At 44.6% G+C, this 19,305-nt stretch overlaps 1 protein-coding gene across 4 annotated transcripts in view; it reads left to right on the top strand.

The window, feature by feature from the left end:
• GRIA2 (glutamate ionotropic receptor AMPA type subunit 2) overlaps positions 1-19,305 on the top strand; it is a 1,022,901-nt gene that overhangs the window by 103,234 nt on the left and 900,362 nt on the right. The window lies entirely within an intron of this gene.

Consider the following 19,305-nt stretch of genomic DNA (forward strand, 5'->3'; position numbering starts at 1 on the left):
TCACATCTAACTAATACATCAAACATAGACCTGAATTTAGTAAAGGTAAAGGCGATTCCAGAAAAGTTAAAGTTAGACATTCAAAAATAAATATCCCTAAAAGAAATTACCCAAACAATTAAGGAAAGTAAAAGTAATAAAACACCGGGAATTGATGGAATAATTAATGAACTGTATAAGATATTCCCATCTTCAGTAATATCATTGTTTCATAGAACTTTAAACGAAATTCATGCACAAAACACAATTCCAGTTTCATGGAGATATTCCTTAATTATGCCCATTATAAAAGAAAATAAAGACCCTTTGCACTGTAAATCTTATAGGTCAATTTCTCTACTTAACAACGATTAGAAAATCTTCATGTCAATACTAGTTAGTAGAATTAAAAAATCATTGATACACATAATAAATGAGGATTAAACAGGATTCATTTATAAATGGCACACTCATGACAATATACAAAGAATACTAACACTTATAGATTTCTTAAACAGAAACAACCAGGAAGCTCTATTAGTAGCTTTGGATATAGAAAAAGCCTTTGATTCATTGAGCTGGGACTTTCTTTTTAAGGCTTTGGAATTATTTGAATTTCCTTCTAATTTTATTACACTAATAAAGAATATTTATAAAAAAAATTTGGCTTATGTAAAACTTGGGCCATTCACATTGAAAACTATTGAAATAACCAAAGGCACGAAGCAGGGATGTCCGATGTCTCCCATTTTGTTTGCCTTAGGAATTGAATTATTTGCCTCATTAGTACGCCACAATTTTAATATATCAGGCATAGATGTATATGGTCAACTCAATTCAAAAATTATGTTATTTGCTGATGACGTTTTACTCACATTATCTGTTTTGGAGAAATCAGTACAAAAACTAAATGAAATGGTGGAAAGGTTTTATCATATATCCAGCCTTAGATTTAATAAGGGAAAATCTAATTATATGCATTTGAATAAAAAGAGAGAATTCATTTTAACAACAAATTGTGTGATAGGAAAACAAGTTCCCACAATAAAATATTTAGGAATAACACTCCCCAGGATTCACGAAGCCTCCGTGTAAGAGTTATAACCCTTACACGGAGGCTGTAGTTAAACGGAGTGATGTCAGCATGCTTTGCATATTCATGAGAGCATGCTGAATCACACCTAAGTCTAACACGGTCTGTGTAAGACAGTAGGGGGCGTGTCCGTAAGCTGAGCCCTGCAAGCGGACACACCCCCAGAAGTGTAAAAGTGGCCAAAGTAAACACCCACAACAGAGTCCACGGAAATGTGAATAAACACAACACAACACATGCCCCCACAGACTATGAACATAAAATATATATAAATGAACATGTTATATATTTTTTTTAAATTGTAAAGATGTTTAACCTTGAATTCGCTCGTTTGCGCGGGCATGCCCGTAGCGCAGCTACAGTTAGCAGTCAGTGGGAAAGCATATAAGAAGTAAATATGCAAAATAAGCCAGGAAGCAATAGCGTAGCGGTAGAGATGTTGGCTAAAGAGCAGGCATTCATGGTTCGAGCCCCCACAACACCAATTTTTTTTTTTTCAAAATAAGCAGGAAATAAGTCCCTGAGAAATATATACACATAAAACCACAATTTATGTGAAATGTAATGAAATAGCCCATTTATATTGAAGACATGTGAGGTAACAAAAGAATAAAAAATGCCAGATGTGCTCATAGCTGAGCTACAGTTTAACAGAGTGAGTGCATGTGCCCGTAGATGAGCAGTGGTTTAACTGGAGCAAAATGAGTGTCCGTAGCTGAGCAGTGGTCTAACACGCTAAATCTATGTGCCTCTAACTGAGCTGAGCGTAATATGCATGCCGATAGCCAAATGAGGCTTAAACCAGCGTATCCCGTTTGCGCAGAGCTGCGCACCGCGCAAACAAGCTAACCGACGGGCAACGTTGAGCAAGCCGTATCAAAACTGCCTTTACACAGACACACCCCTCAGCATGTCTAGACAGTCATGAAAAATAAAAAGCAGTGGCCAGGTTCAAACCCAGGATACTATACACCATAGTCAAGGTACAGAACCACTAAGCCATGACAGCAGTACCTTTAAATGCAATAATAGCTAATATATAGGAATGAATACAAACTAGAGCATGACAATGCAGGTTTACTGAAGTTGATACAATTCCAAAATGGCCAATCACAGATATGTGCGGGAAAAACGGACTATATAAGTCCCATAGGTGGGAATACACAGCATAAACGATTGTAGAACTGACCTGCAGGCAGAATGACAGGAGTAGGAGAGGGTAGTTGCTTTCGAGCACAGAGGTGGGGTGTTGAGGAGTCCAGGTACATGGTCTGGCTCCTAGTCCATAATCATGAGGCCCAACTCATGCAGGGCCAGGTCCTCTGGGGAGCATACAGGGCTGAGACGTGGGACCGGTTGGCTCATGATCTCACCAGTGCCACAGGGATTCCAAGGACTGGTGAGCAGGTCCGTTACCACCATGCGGACCTGAAGAGACGCAAGCAGGACCAACTGAACCTTTGGATCCAGGAGGCCCGGCAAACACCCAACGCCCCACTACTGAGTAAGTAACATTTAATTATGTATGTAAGAAATTAAACTAGCTGATAATATGGAGATGTGTATTCCAATATTACTTCATTTATATTACAGCTGCAGGTGCCCGTTCTGCGGACCGCAGAGCCTATGGCGATAGGCTGGTGCGGTTGCGCCACCAGGCAGGTCAGTAATCCACTACCAGTAACTGTAAAGAAATATAAAAGTATGACAGTCAGCAAAAGAGTGCAGTGTAGTCAGTAAGGAATAAAATCTGCAAGTAACAGTGTGAAAGTGCATGCAAGTATTGCTTGATTACAAAGGTGTGTTTCAGCCCGTAAGTTTAACCTAAAAATGAAACTGTCCGACATATATTCTGAAATACAAATGCCCTGCCTGTAAGAAAATAGTACACAACCTGCAGCAGGCTGAAAAGTATAGCTGCAGAAGATGATGAAATCACGTGTGAAATATATCCCTGTGGAAATACTGAAACATGACAGAAGTGAGACTGCTGGAAAGGATTGTAATAACTACTGGTAAAACATGTCAATAAAGCCTAGAAGTACCATTCTGAATAGTAAAATGAAAGCAAGTGAGAGAGTGTGAGAAAGTGTCATGAATCCAGCAATACAGTAGTAATAACCCCTGAATAAAGTATACTGCAGTCAAGACAGAATGAAATGCATGTGAGATTCAAAACCAAACAGCAAAATCTGTTCAAAGTGTTGCTGCATCTGGAATGTGTATCCCAAAATCTGGATCTGTTGCTCCCAGTCTGCAATATGCAGATAGGATGTTTGTCTGATATACCAAACATCCACACTTGTCTACAACTATATAAAGCAAATGTAGCAGGATGATGTAGCTGAACAAAGCTAGATATGAATGTGTATGAAGAACCATAAAATGTATATTGATGTTGCAGTAACAGTCCTATCACCAAGTTGAAATAGTTATCATATAGGAAACTGTAGTTAGAACAGTAGTGTGTATATAACTGTAGCTATTAGAAATGTACAGCATATGTATTGTTATTCGAAGGTGTTAATATTACTTTCTTCACCCCACCCTATAACCACATATAACCCATTCCACGTGAAAATGGTATGTGCAATCACAATTAACACCCCTGGACGTTTGTCCTGTTGTGTCATATATATTTGCATGTCCGTTGATGCATCTGCCCTGTTCTTACATCCACACCTGATGGCCTGTTGCCATCAATTAACCCTGCATGTTGTTGGACTGTGTATTTCTGTTCAAATTATGCATGTGTTATGCACGCTGTTCAATGGTGTGAATATCTGGGTGTTTGGTTAATGGGAATACTAATGCATGCTGTTACAACTAATTGTGAATGGTATTATATGTCACTAACCCAAACTGTCATGACATAATGCAAAACATAGGATGACAGGGAAGGCGGGTTCCAGTGGACCCACCTCTCCCACCTCAGCTGGCAAGTGCACCTGGCACTAGTGCCGAGTCCGGACCCTCCTCCGGTGGCCCTGTGCCACCTGTGCCACCTGCGGGTGGAAGCACTGCAGGGGATGGGGCTCACCGCCCCTCTGCAAGTGTGGCCGGGGGAGAACCACCACTCACCCTCCATAGCGTCCGGACTGTGGTGCGTAGGGAGATTTGGGACTCTGTTCTCGAGCCCCTACGCCAGCTCGAGGCACGGGTGGTGCAACTAACGGGCATGCTTGTTGCCCCGCCTACACAGCCCCCAGCACAGCCCCATCCTGGGCAGTGAAGGAACAGTGGCAACTGCCTATGGGTGGGGATATCAGTCCCACTGTTGCCATCTGTGGGCTCATGGGCTCTGGATATCCAAACCTCCGTCCCCGTCAATTGCGTAACCCCCCCACACATGTCATACATTGCCCCTGTATGCATCTTGTTTGTCTTGTCTGTTTACCTACCCAACCTACCTCCCCAGCTGTACCGACTTCCTTCACCTGACATACCACTCTCACCTGGAAAAAAAAAAAAAGGGCACTCTGTATCCACAAAAAAATTACGCCCCATACATAGCTGCCCATTCCGCACACATGTCTACTGGACATGGAACATATCAATTACAATTGGCTGTACAACAAGTATTATTGTTGTCCTGACACCTCTCTCAGGGGTGGAAGGTTTCAAATGTCACACCAAATTACATACATATGCACAGCTGTTGCTGATGAAGAAATGGGCAGCTATGGGCCTTACCTACATCCCTCCTGCACATCCCAAGCTTGTTTCCCTACTGTCTTACCCTCTTTGTGACCCCTTTTTCACCACTTTCCTGTCACCCCATTTTCTTTTCTTTCAAAGGAAATAGCGCGGGTGTGCACAAGAGTAAGCACGTTTAAGCGGTTGTAAGCGGGTGTGTGCGGAGCTAACTGCCAGTGCGCATGCGCGAACTCTGCGCAAACCAGCGCTAACCCGGTTACAACTGCTTAAAAGTGCCTTAGTCACTTTGATTGACAGGTCCTGTAATCAGCTCAAAAGCAAAATAAAATCCCACTGGGAGTCCCAAACCCAGGACCTTGGAAACAGTAGTCTGCATGACTTATCACTAAGCCATGACTCTTATACAAGAACATTGTGCTAAAATAAATATATCATGTAATAGTAGGAATGAATGTAAAGGGAATATAGATGTGTAGTACACAAAGCATGCCATTTAGAATTACTATCAAAACTAGTGGATTCCCATAATAGTAGTGTGTGAACAGAAACAGCCATGCTAGTTGGAAGCTAGTACGTAATAATGTCACTATAGCACCTTGCAAGCCACACACATACTCACAGCAGGATAATCACTGCCCATACCCCACAACCTCTTACAGGAACACATCTGGACCAAGTAATAAAATATGTGGAGCAAAGGCCCAAAACCAGGGACACATTACAAATAATGTTACAACAAACGCAGACAGTTCATAGTGTAACAGGGTCTGCACTTTGTGGGATGTTTGGAAGGGTATGCAGTCTGAAACTTGAATGTTTGTCACCATATTCTGACTTGAGCCCAGAGTAACTTGCCAGAAAAAGGTGTGCATGAGATATTGACCAAAATATGAGGCAGAAATGTGGACAACCTGCAAATATCTGTACACATGACGGGTCTGACACCACCATATTTGAATAGTTAAGAGCCTAGACATAGCAACAGTGAATGACTTACAGGGATGCCCCACAGACCCCATGTGAAATCTACAAACAGTAGGCAGAAAGGTGTAACACATGCAATGGTAACTATGGAGTCATGAAAGTATTCATCACTTGCATGGCAGAAAAAGTGTAGTAATACATATGCTCATGCTAACCCACAGTTACAACTGCAGCATACCAGACATTTTAATGGGTGTACCCCACTGATATGTACCATTCCATGAGGCACATAACAGATGAACCTGAAAGTCTCTGGGGCCTGCTCAGCAGCATACTCAAATACCCTAATAGATGTCAAGGCCCACACCATGGCCAGACCACACTGCATGCTGTAACACTCTAGCAGATATAGCAAGCATTCCAAGGTGTGAATGTACATAGAAAATAGGAAAGCTACAGCAGCACACTACAGTCAAGACACCTAGCAGGCATACAAGTAGTGACTGTAAAGGGCAACTATTGAAGCCTTAGCAACAAAGTGCAAGCAAAAGTGAAAGGAAAGCACACACACATTAACAGTAGTAGTAGTTGTAGGTGTCAGTGTACATACACAGTACAGGAAACTGGAGAAATGAATGGAGGAATGTTAATCTATAACACACCTGGAAATATGAGAGAGATACCAACCTTTACACTCACAGAACATTGTCCACAGCATAACAGCATGGTCCCTGCCCTTAAAATCTGAAAGGGCTATGCCTATCTCACATACCTTTTTATAGCACTGTTCTGAAATCACAGTGAGAACTGCAATCAGTACACAACTGGCTGCATGCAATTAGCAAATGCTGGCTAACAATTGGTGCAGAGGCCATCACATGGGCATATGCAGATACCTACAAAAGTATGCTGTACTCCCAGTCCACACATGCAATACTTTCATTGCACCCTGAGAAGGACGTGACAGACAGACAGAGAGAGAGAGAGAGACAGAGACAGAGAAAATTGCAATTAAGCTGACACAAACAAATTGTTCAGCAACAGCTACCTGAAAGCTGACAACTGGGAAGTGGAGCAGCAGGACAGAGAACCAGACGGCAACACAAGCAGCTGTGACAAACACAGGTAATGTAAAGTAATACTATAAAGGTCTACATACTGTGAACCCTCCATATGTGTCATTGGTCTGTATCCATATGTATATGAAGATGTGTAAAGGGCAGGGGACATACAGCAACTATCAGTGAAGGCTGTACATACATTTGTATGTGAGAGCATCTATGTGCACATATCAATGTTGGTTGATTGTAGGTTGTAGTGCCATGTACAAAGTAGGTTTCACAGTTATGTATGTTTAGCAGTATGTTAGTGTGTGTATACAGTATGGTAGACAAATATGTTGATATACCTGTCTAACATATGGATACGTATGTATGTCAACATATGTATGTGTATATATATATATATATATATATATATATATATATATATATATATATGATATATGCATATATGTATACATACATAGAGAGAGATGTAGGAATACATAGACAGATGTAGATAGAATATTGTACAAACATATCTATGTAATGCACACATACAGATATAGATATATGTAGATACATATACATAGACAGACTGATCTGACTATCTACAGGTATGACTGTATATGACGACCTGCAACACAGCCTGTCCCACCCCCTCTGTCACGCACACCCCCTCTGTGTCCCCCCCTCCACATCTATAGCAATATATGTACATCAATATATATATGTGTATATGTAGACAGACATATATATATATATATATATATATATATATATATATATATATATATATATATATACACATATAGATATATCTATATACATATATATATATATATATATATATATATAGAGAGAGAGAGAGAGATGTATATAAATTCTGAGTGAGGCACATGTGTACAGATGTATTGCAACAGGTGCCTGGTGACAAAGGCATGGAGTGAACACCAGTGTCAAAACCGGTGTACCATACCACATTCCAAATCACCTACACCAGTAACCACCAGATATGTGATTGGCTGCCCACCACTGCATGTGTCAGGGGTGAACAGGGTCATAAATGTGTACAATAGTGGCCCCAATGATATTCACAGTGGCACACTATCCCTGGAATACCTGCACATGGTATGTGTCAGCGGACATGGTGTGTCAGCTATGGACATGTAGGTCGGTGTACCCCTTCACACCACATAATGGATGCCATGGTATGGACCTCACATGACAGCTACAGATATGGAGAAGGACACAGTGACATGTACAACACTGTGACAATGCACTCAAACACATTACCAATGCACAGTGACTGACAACACCACAGAGTACACATATACTACCCACATAGAGGTTACCACTCCCGGATTTACATATGTAAGTCACACCCATGACAGATGTCCAACAACCACAGTAACACCTCACACCATCCACAACCTAAATGTCTGCTGTGTGTTGTCCGTGCCACTGCAATAGAGTGCACATGTGGAGGTAAAAGTTCCTACCCACAGATAAGACATACCCTGCAATAAACCACACAGTGTTAAGAAGCAAGACTCCCCATGAGTACATGTCACACATGCCCCTTCTGAATGTTAGTCAGATAGGTAATATGCCATATGAGTCACCCTGTGTAACTGTGTGACAGCAGCAGGTACCATAACACCACATGTGTCACAATGGTCAGGGTAGCAGAACAGTATGCTGCTGTAGTCCCAGGGGCAATAGCATATTGTATAGTATTGTATTGTAATGTAATGTATTGTGTTGTATTGTATTGGTATGTTGAGGTGCCTCCTTCGTGGAGTGGAACCACTGCTGCTGTGCGCCAGTGTACAGGTACATATCCTGTAGTCAGGCTAGTGTTACATAGCACTTCTATATGTGTGTTTAGCTCCTGTCAGAGTTTATGTAGCATGCAACTGGGGATACCATCAGGTCCCATTCATGTTGTGTATTCTGCTGTCCTGAGGGTGGCTCTCACCTGGACATCTGTGATGACAGGGAGGTTACAGTCAGCTGGGATAACTATGTCTTATTTTGGGGGAGAGGGCGGGGTGACACCTGCACTGAACCTGTCTGCCATAATGTTGTCAATATCTGTGGTGTCAGTGAAATATGTGTTGTTGTGTACTATGGGCATAGAGGATGGATCCTGACCAGGTTGCTAACATAACTGAAGAAGGCCTTCTGGTTATCTGTAGTGTCCCTCTTGATTTCCCTCTCAAAGTTGCCCATGGATGTTTGTATGATGGAAAATAGATCCTTACTAGTGCTGCTCAAACATGCCCTCCCTTCATGGAATTATGCTCTGTCTTGCAGTAGCTTCCATCTTCTGTAATACAATCTGTCTATGGCTGGGGTCCACCAGACAGGATGCTGTCCCTTTGTGGAGAGTGTCTTGGTCATATATGGGATTGCATGATCCATGCATTCTCGGAGATGTCTGTAGAAAGCAATTGTGTAGGGGTCAGCATTGTGGGTTGTATCTGCCACTGGCCCAGTGGGCTGAAAGGATACCATGTCACTGTTACAAAGTGTAAAGTTTGTATCTGTAATGTTATGCACTATAGTCGTTTGTGCTGGTGGTGGAGGTGGGATATGTATATCCAGGGCAATCAGTGTGTGGTCAGCTCACAGTAGTTGATGATGTAGGCCATACAGTACCTAGATACAAACCCCCAGAGTGAGGAGGTGCTCTTGACCTGAATCAGTGTTCTGACTGCTGGGGTTTGGTAGTATGTCGTATGGAGTGTGCCAGGTACTGTTGCACAGTTGCTGGCTGAGCACTGATACCTGGCCATCTACATGTGTATCCACAAATAGACAGACAGATGCTACATATGTGAGATATGTTGTATCATAACAGTCGAGTAGCATGTGTAGTATGTGTGCCAAATTCTGCTGACATATATTGCTGATACCAGGTTATTTTCTTTCTCAGGTACATGGCCCACCCACGGAATCCCACCTACTCCACAGCTGAGGATGAGGAGATACACCAGAGCCTGGTGCGGGATTATGCAATACTCTTTTCCTGCACCAGCCAGAATCAGCAGGAGAGGGCTGCACTATGGCAAGACCTTGTCCGTCGGGTAAATGACATAGGCATGCATAATAGGACATATGAGCAGGCACGACATCACTGCAGTGATTTAATCAGACATGTCCATCAGCGTGCGTCGGATATCCACAGGCAACAGGTCGCCACAGGTGGTGGGGTGGCTACACATCCCCCACTCACCAGATTGGAGGGACTACTCATGAGTGTAGTGGCTCCAGTCCGCCAGCAACAACAACAGCAGCAGACCTGCATTATGATGGAGGCTGGAGCCACGCAGCAGCAAGACAGTGAACATGCAGGTAATATGCCATATGTATAGTTGACTGTTGTGTACACTGGTAGTTAATGCATGTGTGAGGTGTGTCCTTGGTTTGTAGCTGTCACCATAGTATTTAATGTGCAAGTGTGATATCCTCAATATTAGCAGCTGACCTGTGAAAGGCGACTGTTGTACTACTGACCTGTATCATACTCAGTAACAATGGCACAGTTGTGCCCACTGACATTAGTTTCTTCACATCTGCAGGACCCTCTGGTATAACAGCAATGCAGCCTATCCATGCTGGTGAGTGTGTATTAACAATTCCTGTAATAGTGTTGATAGTAATAGTACTATTTGGCTCACTTAGTAGTGCTCTTTGTATGCATGTAGGTGTGTCTGTGTCTGTGTGTTGATATCATGCATACTGAGTACTGTACAATTGTGTGAAACTGTGTGCATGTGTGCATGTGTGCACCTGTGCACCTGTGCACCTGTGCATGTGTGCATGTGTGCATGTGTGCACCTGTGCACCTGTGTACATGTGTGCATGTGTGCATGTGTGCATGTGTGCATGTGTGCACCTGTGTACATGTGTGCATGTGTGCATGTGTGCATGTGTGCATGTGTGCACCTGTGTACATGTGCACATGTGTGCATGTGTGCATGTGTGCATGTGTGCATGTGTGCATGTGTGCACCTGTGCATGTGTGCATGTGTGCATGTGTGCATCACTGGTAATGTGTAGACATTGTAAACTGTGTTTCCTGTTTCCCTCCCACAAGGTTCTGTTGCTGCTCTGGTGTCATGTAGCAGGGAACCTGAATCAGGTGCCGTGGGTACTGATAATGATGACATCTGTGTAATGGCACAGGGAAGTATGCCAGGGTCCGCCATTGGTCAGCCGATTGACAGTACACAGCTGTCGACCCCATCAATGCGCACAGTTATCCTGCCAATACACCCTTTGTCACCAATGTCCCTAGGTGATGGACAGCATACAGTGGGCATTGACCAGGGTAATGTGGTATCTGTGGCACATGCCTCCCCACACAGCAACCATGGGCATGGCCCAGAGATGGTACCACACAGACAGATGTCCAGGGGTTCTCGTGGGAGCATCCATAGGCGTACTGCCCCTGTCAGATGTGCCCACAGAGGTCTTACAACCTCAGCTATGTTTCGGGCTGTCATGCAGGCACAGTCACGTATGGAACGGTACACCAGACAGGGTCTGAGGGAGCTGACAGCATGTTGCACAGCCATGACTGACAGTATGCGTGACATTGCGGCTGCCATCCGTGATTTCACCGATGTCATAAACAGACGTTGTGGGGACATATTAGACTGGTTCCACAACTACATGTCCATGAGCCAGGGTGATGGTGGGCTGTTGAGGCGTCGACGTGGCCGTATGCCAGCAACAGCAGCAGCTGGCAGTCATCACGGATGACAACAGGGCCGCGGCCACCCCCATAGTGCCAGCAGCAGCCTCAGCAATGCTGGGTCTGTGCTGTCATCAGACCGCCCCAGGAGACCACGTGCACGTGGCTCTGGCCGGGCCCGACAGGGATCTGTGTCCAGTCAACGAACACCTGCTTCTGATGACAGTACCCAGTCTGGGTTGGTACTGGATACGGTCTGTAGCACCCCTGCAAGGCACAGGTACCGTGTCCGTGGCCAGAGACACTGATCTGTATGACCTGGCAGGTACAGTCTGTGGCTGTCCACAAACACCAGTATATGGCAACCATGAGGTGGAACTGTGTGCATCCATACACACATGCGAATTGACAACACCTAGGGCTACCGCATACATGCACACACTGCATCAACATTGCCCCACCTTCTACTGCTGTCCCTCACCAACACACATACACATACATGTCAATTGGTGGTATCGGTGGCTGACTCAGGCATACCAAGTTCACACCCTGTGCATATGACGAAACTGTGCCACCTCCTGCAATCTGTAACAACTGTGCAGGTACAGGTTAACATGTTGCTGATGCACAGGGTGACCACGTAGATGTGTAGTAATAGTATCATGTTGTTAACAGTACTGTGTGCTGAATTAATTGTGGGTATATCACAGCATGCCTGATGCAGTAAGTGTGTGATTGTCATGTCCTGTTGTCTACACCCATGGTAAGTACCATAGTGTATCATCTGCGCATGTTGGCATACTGGTGGTAATGATGTCAACAGAAGGCTACATACATAGGTAGCACAGGGGATAAGGTAATGAATGTAGTAATACGCAATGATGGACATGTAAATTGCAAGTGGCATGTTGCCCACACTGGACTCTGCAATGCAGATGTTTGAGGATGTTGATATGTGTGCAGTACTACACGACTGGTACAGGACACACAGGAGCACCCTAGCACTGCATGCTCACATCTCATACCATGCTAGACAGCCCCAACACACAAAACTAACTGTCACAGGAGGGAGAGTCCCCATATATGTCAGGGATACTGTGGTGGCAGGCCAGGTAGCATATATCCTACTAAGTATGGAACCACTGAGTGAAGGCTCAGTGTCTGTTATTTGACATGTGTATTACTGCAGGTATGAGCACATGGGTTTCCATCCAGTTATTGTACATCCTGACAGTACATGGTCTGTACACTTGTGTGCACTGAGACTGGACCCTAGCCATCTGACCTATGTATTTCCATGTGCATAGTGCCTGCATATTTGCAGTGTTACCTACTGGAACTGGTACAGCTTGTTTGTTGTACAATGGACTACATGCAGCCCTGTTTACTGTAGCTTTGTTTGCATGCATGTTTGCTTGCAATTACCCTGGAATACTGATCACACCTGCAATGCATAGTTATAGAGCTTCTGTGGACTCCTAGTGCCATCTGCATAGCTTACTATATGTATGTCCATGTCCCACTTGACAGGATGTCACTGTTTGTCCTGTTCACATGTACATTGCCTGTGACACAGTGCATATGACTTACCTGGCATGAGTCCACGTGAGCAGTCATATATGCTACTGCTAACTAATCACAGGCACTACACCTTCACATATTCATCTTCTGTTGAACTACCTGCTTCGCTAGGGACGGCCTGCACCTGTCACCTCTGGGCTTTCAGATATTGGCAAAGGCTCTTGCTACCCCCATAGTGCCTATGTTAGGCAAGGCTCAAATGACAAACCCACCTTCATAGGTATCACAAGGGATAAGAAACTAAGAGTAATGCTACCCAACGCCAGAAGTCTAAACCTCCAGATGCATGCACCCAAAACACTCCTTGGCATGGAGAACATCGATATCTGTGCAGTAACAGATGCCTGGTTCAGGGCTACTGAGAGCACACCAGCACTACCAGGTTTAACCTGGTTGATTTCTTTGAAACAGTCACCAAGGCCATTGACGAGGGGAAGGTGGTTCACACAGCCTACCTGGACCTCGCAAAAGCCTTCACAACAATACCCCACTTGGGCATTCTAGAGAAGCTCACCAGCTTAAATATAAGCCCCTATGTCACTAGATGGATTGCACAGTGGCTCAAGGACAGAACCCACATGGTTAGAATTGCTGGAGCCATGCCAGACTCCAAACCAGTTACGAGTTGTGTCCCACAAGGCTCAGTCCTGGGACCCCTCTTGTTTGGTATATATTTATTGGAGGTACAGGCCAACACGGACGGACTGTGGCTGACCAAATATGCAGATGACTGCGAACTGGCCACCATAATCGACTCTCCAGCCGACACAAGCATCTTCCAAAGGGGCATCATAGAAACAGACAACTTGTGCCAGAGCCATGGCCTTCAGCTGAACAGTGTTTAGAAAGGGGAATGTGCATCCTGTAGTCTGTTCACCTAGTTGCCAAAAGGGACATTGTCCTCACACACACTAACCCCCCTCAGCCAAAAACACACACTTGCCATTTGCAGGATTCAAACCCCTATCTGACTATGTTATGACACTTGAGACAGACACATTAGCAGAGTGTGCTATTTGCATTTCTGGAAGGTTTCCCTTCTCTTGCTATACTTATAGGGTGCTGACATCATCAGTGTTTAGAAAGGGAAATGTACATCCTGTAGTCTGTTCTCCTAGTTGCCAAAAGGGACATTTCCCTCATACACACTAACCCCCCTCAGCCAAACACACACACTTGCCGGATTCAAACCCCTGCTTAACTATATTATGACACTTAAGATGGATGCATTAGCAGAGCGCGCTATTCGCATTACTGTGAGGTTTCCCTTCTCCTGCTATACTTATAGAGTGCTGACATCATCGGTGTTTAGAAAGGGGAATGTGCATCCTGTAGTCTGTTCTCCTAGTTGCCAAAAGGGACATTTCCCTCACACACAATTGCACACACACTAACCCCCCTCAGACAAACACACACACTTGCAGGATTCAAACCCCTACCTAACTAGGTTATGACACTTGAGACGGACGCATTAGCAGAGGGCGCTATTCGCATTACTGGGAGGTTGCCCTTCTTCTGCTATACTTATAGAGTGCTGACATCATCGGTGTTTAGAAAGGGGAATGTGCATCCTGTAGTCTGTTCTCCTAGTTGCCAAAAGGGACATTTCCCTCACACACACTAACCCCCCTCAGACAAACACACACACTTGCCATTTGCAGCATTCAAATCCCTACCTAACTATGTTATGACACTTGTGACAGACGCATTAGCAGAGCGCGCTATTCGCATTACTAGAAGGTTTCCCTTCTCCTGCTATACTTATAGGGTGCTGACATCATCAATGTTTAGAAAGGGGAATGTGCATCCTGTAGTGTGTTTTCCTAGTTGCCAAAAGGGACATTTCTCTCCCACAGACTTACACACACACCAACCCCACTCACTCACAGACTGAGCATTTGTAGGATTCAAACTCCTACCTAACTATATTATGACACATGTGACAGATGCATTAGCGGAGTGCGCTATTCGCATTACTGGGAAGTTTTCTTTCTCCTGCTATACTTATAGGGTGCTGACATCATCGGTGTTTAGAAAGGGGAATGTACATCCTGTGGGGAGGCAGACACCAAGCACACTCTGGCTAAGCTGTCATTCCCTAGGGCAAACAGCCTAGTGTTGACCTCTACACCCATATGTTTAATTGTCAAATGCACATTATTTGTTGCTGATAGACTGTTTGCACATCTTTATTGCCATAGCATTCCCTGTTTGTATGAACAACTTGTGCATCTGTGGAAGATGTTTGCATATGGGAGGGATCCACTATATCACGTATGTCTCTGTAGTCATTTAACTGTGTGCACTGGGCAGACTGCTGTAATGTGGTTGGTTCCTGGAATAACACGTAAAAATACCAGATATGTGTGTCCAACTGCTAAACTGAGATTTGGCCTAAGTGTGTGAGCATGCCCAGTTCAGCCTTCCCATGGCATGTTGTCTGACATATGTCTCATTTATCAAAGTGTGTGAGCATGCCCAGTGTGAGCATTCCATATGTTGGACTCTGCAGCCCACCACATTTGTGGATGAGTGTGAACTTCAACAAATATCACCCATTTATGGTTGTGTGTTGTGTATCATGTTGTGTAGTTACTGTACAACTGCTTTGTGTGTGAACACAACAGGATTATACTGTGCCTGCAGTGTTTTCATGGGATACTTTGCATACAGTTGTCAACATCCTTTCACACTGACCTAACACTGTAGTACTGTATAGTGTACTGGTAGTACTTTGACTGTGGTGGACAGTATCCTGGGCTTTAGTGCTATCACTGCTTTACATTTCGATAGTGAGCACAACAGCCTGGTTAGGGGCCAGTTGTGTACATCTGACCATGTTGCATTCTGTTCAGATATGAACTACTTAAACCAGGCTTGTCCAACATTGGTAGTGTATTCCACAACATAGGTGTACATTTGCAAACACTAGCGATGTGCCCTAGTCCATGTCTAATGCTAGTTGGAGAGTGTGTTTGTCCTTCAACACACATTGTAAGTGGAGTTTGCCATGACATATGTCATGGTTAGTATACTGTGCCTCTGTCTACCTGTGACATGACAGTGATACCCAGGATAAAGCTACCATCTCCCATCCACTCATCAAGATTCCTATTGAGGAAGATTGATAAGTGACTCTATGGGTAGCCTGTACTGGGAGTTCACTCATGGGTGGGGGTGGCTTCTGTGTTATGGATCATGCAGTACAGCTTGTCCTATGTAAGTCAGTGCTGGGGTTCAGGTCTATCATGTGCATAGCTCACTGCCATTCAGATTGTACAAGGTGCAGCATGTTTATTGATACCAGCAACACAGGCAACACATGGCATCTGTGCAAGCTCTTTGATACTCCTGGTGAGGTACTGTTGGGGACTTTACGGTTGATGGAGGTGTCTGCTGAGGTACATCCCACAGGGGCTATTGTAGTCAGTTGTACTGCTGATGAAGGATGACTACAGAGCCACAATGACCTCCCCTTATCTAGATCTGACAACCTTCATGATTAGGTGGGTATATGGTATGTTTCTGTAAACACTACAGCACATGTTTGTCCAATGCAGGATATCTATCACCTTGTGTCCCCAGGTCTCTCATTACATGTTAACTACATAATGGGTTAACACCTATGTGGTAATTGGTGGGCACTTACTGTATATCCACGGGGGTTGACTATACACTTTTCTGCAATTAGCTTGCTGACATGGCTATGGCACCAGTTGTCTGTTTCTATGTGGCCCTTTTGTGGGATGCTTGTGTCAGCTGGTGAATCATATGTGGTGAGCAGTTTGTAGTCCTCTGCAAACATGTTCGGACACAGTCCTTCCATGTTTGCCTGTACCAATGGGACATATATCCCAGACGAGGGAGATCCCAGGACCAAGCCTTGTGGGATGCCAATTATATCTGGTTTGTAGTCTGACATGGCTGCAGCATGTCTGACCATGTCTGTTCTGTCCTTGGTCTGGTTTGCAACCCCTCTACTGACATAGGGGTTTATATTTAAGCTGGTGAGCTTATCTATAATGAACATGTAGGGTATTGTATAGAAGCCTTTGCAAGGTCCAGCTATGCTGTGTGGACCACATTGCCCTCATCAATGACCTTAATGACTGTTTCAATTGAGTCAAACATGTTTAGGGGCAGGATCTGCACTTAAGAAAGCCACACTGGGTAGGGTCCAGTGTCAGTAGGTCCCCAATATCTTTATGTCTGTGGTACATGCTGATCCTTTCGATAGCTGTGCAGACCGAGCTTCTCAGGATTCTGGGGTAGTAGTTTTCAGTATCCATTCAGGCAACACCTTTGTTGAGAAGGACCACTGTTGTTGTACACTGCCCTTTGGGTACATATTCTGTGGTAAGGCTGACATTGAGCAGTAGTGTGGTTTGGCATTCCATTCATCTTGGAGTCCATGTTGCACTAAGCCCAGGACACCATCTCATACCATTGCTGCTGTGTGTTTTGCTTTGTAGATGTTGGCTGTTACCTCAGCATCTGCAATGTCAGGGGCCAGCAGTCTGCTGGGATAGATATTCTGCATTTGGGGGTTTGCACTGCACCTGTCAGGATGTATGTTGGCAATATGTGTGTGTGTTTGTGATATTTGTGTGATTCAGAGCATATCTGTGAATTCCCAACATGGTTCCTACCATCAGTTGTGAAAGCCTTGGGATTATCCTTAGTGTCCTGTACAATTTGTATCTTCATAGGTTCATAGGTTCATACTAGGCTATCCACCCTAGGGCATTTGTTAGCCTAGCCAGAGTGTGTGTGGCTTTGCCACCCCTTGCTATGTGAATATTATGGCCATTTATGATTTGCTTTGCTGTGCCTCTGTCTGGACATGACACAGTGAAGACCCCAGTGTAACTCTACAATCATCCATCCACTTGGCAAGATTCCTGTTGAAGAGTGTCAGTGAGGGGCTCTGCCTAACATGGAGTGGGATTCTGGTCCAGGGTGTGGGGAGCCTCTGGATTATGTATCTGTCCCACCAGCACATTCTATTTCATTATTTGTTGAGGTTGACATCTCTCACTCTCACAGCTCCGATGGCTTTGAGTTTTCTGGGGTGGAGCATGTCCATAACTCCTGTGTTGGGCATGGCCTTCTACAACAGGCATGCAATGCCTCTGTGTAGGCAGTATGTGACTGCATTCAGCTGGGGTGTCTACAGCCAGGCAGCATATGACATATATTTGAGACCCTTTATCCTCTTGGTGAGGTACCTTTGAGGTCTTTCTAACTGCTGCAGGTGTCAGGTAAGGTACATCCCATATGAGGCATTGTACTAGATTATGGGTGTGATAAGAGAACAGTATAGGGGCACAATGACCTCTGTTGACATAGATGTGAATCCTTTCCTGATACGGTGTCAAATGTAGACAGTCTTCCTAGCCACATTGGCAATGTGGGTGGCACATAACAGGTTATTGTCCACTTGTGTCCCTAGGTCCCTGGTTACTCCTTCCATACATAATGGTTTACCACCTATGTGGTAATTTGTGGTACCTTGTTTGGTATTTGGTGGGACATTCATACTGTCCAGTGTCTTCAGGACGGCTGGGTGGGGTTCCTGTGTGTGAGAGTGTGGTCTGTAGCATGCTACAGACTGTACAGCAGTCTTGCCTACAGTTAGTTGCACATGGGTGGACTCCAATGCCTTGTGCATTGTCAGTTACCTGGACGTATGGGTGTCTGTGCTGAATATGGATACTCACCCTCCTTTTATGTTTTGTTCCAGGTTTTGGGGCCATGACACATGATATGTGGTATAACCTGGTAGTGCTGGTGTGCTGTCAGGAGGCTTGCAGCAGGTTTCTGTCACTGCACAGACATCGATGTTCTTCATACTGGGGATGGCCTTGGGAGCATGCATATTGCGGTTTACACATCTGGCATTGGTCAGCATTACCCTTATGTTTCTTTCCACTTATGTTTTCTAGGGTGGTGGGTCAGTCTTTTCAGCCTTGCCTACAAAAGGCTCTATGGAGGTGGCAAAGGCCTTATCCAATATCCAGACGCCCAGGGGTAACAGGTGCAAGCCATCCCAAGAACAGCTGCGTGGCTTGTCAAGCATGACATCCCAAGCAGACAGACATTGGATCCCCTTGGAATGACACCAGTAAGTGTGCCACTTGCTATGACTGATCATTCCGTGTTTGTACTATTCCGTGTTTGTACTGTGGCATTATTCTTGGTAAGGGTAGGATGCTGCAAACGGTGAGTGTCATACCGGCCTGGACTACATAATCAGAGAGCTCATCTATATCTCTTTTCATGTAGTCTAGGGAGGTACATCTCAGGTCATTCACGCCAGCATGGAC

The sequence above is a fragment of the Protopterus annectens genome, chromosome 2.part1, assembly GCF_019279795.1.
Source record: "Protopterus annectens isolate FY-2018-M chromosome 2.part1, PAN1.0, whole genome shotgun sequence".
Classification (NCBI taxonomy): Eukaryota; Metazoa; Chordata; order Ceratodontiformes; family Protopteridae; genus Protopterus; species Protopterus annectens.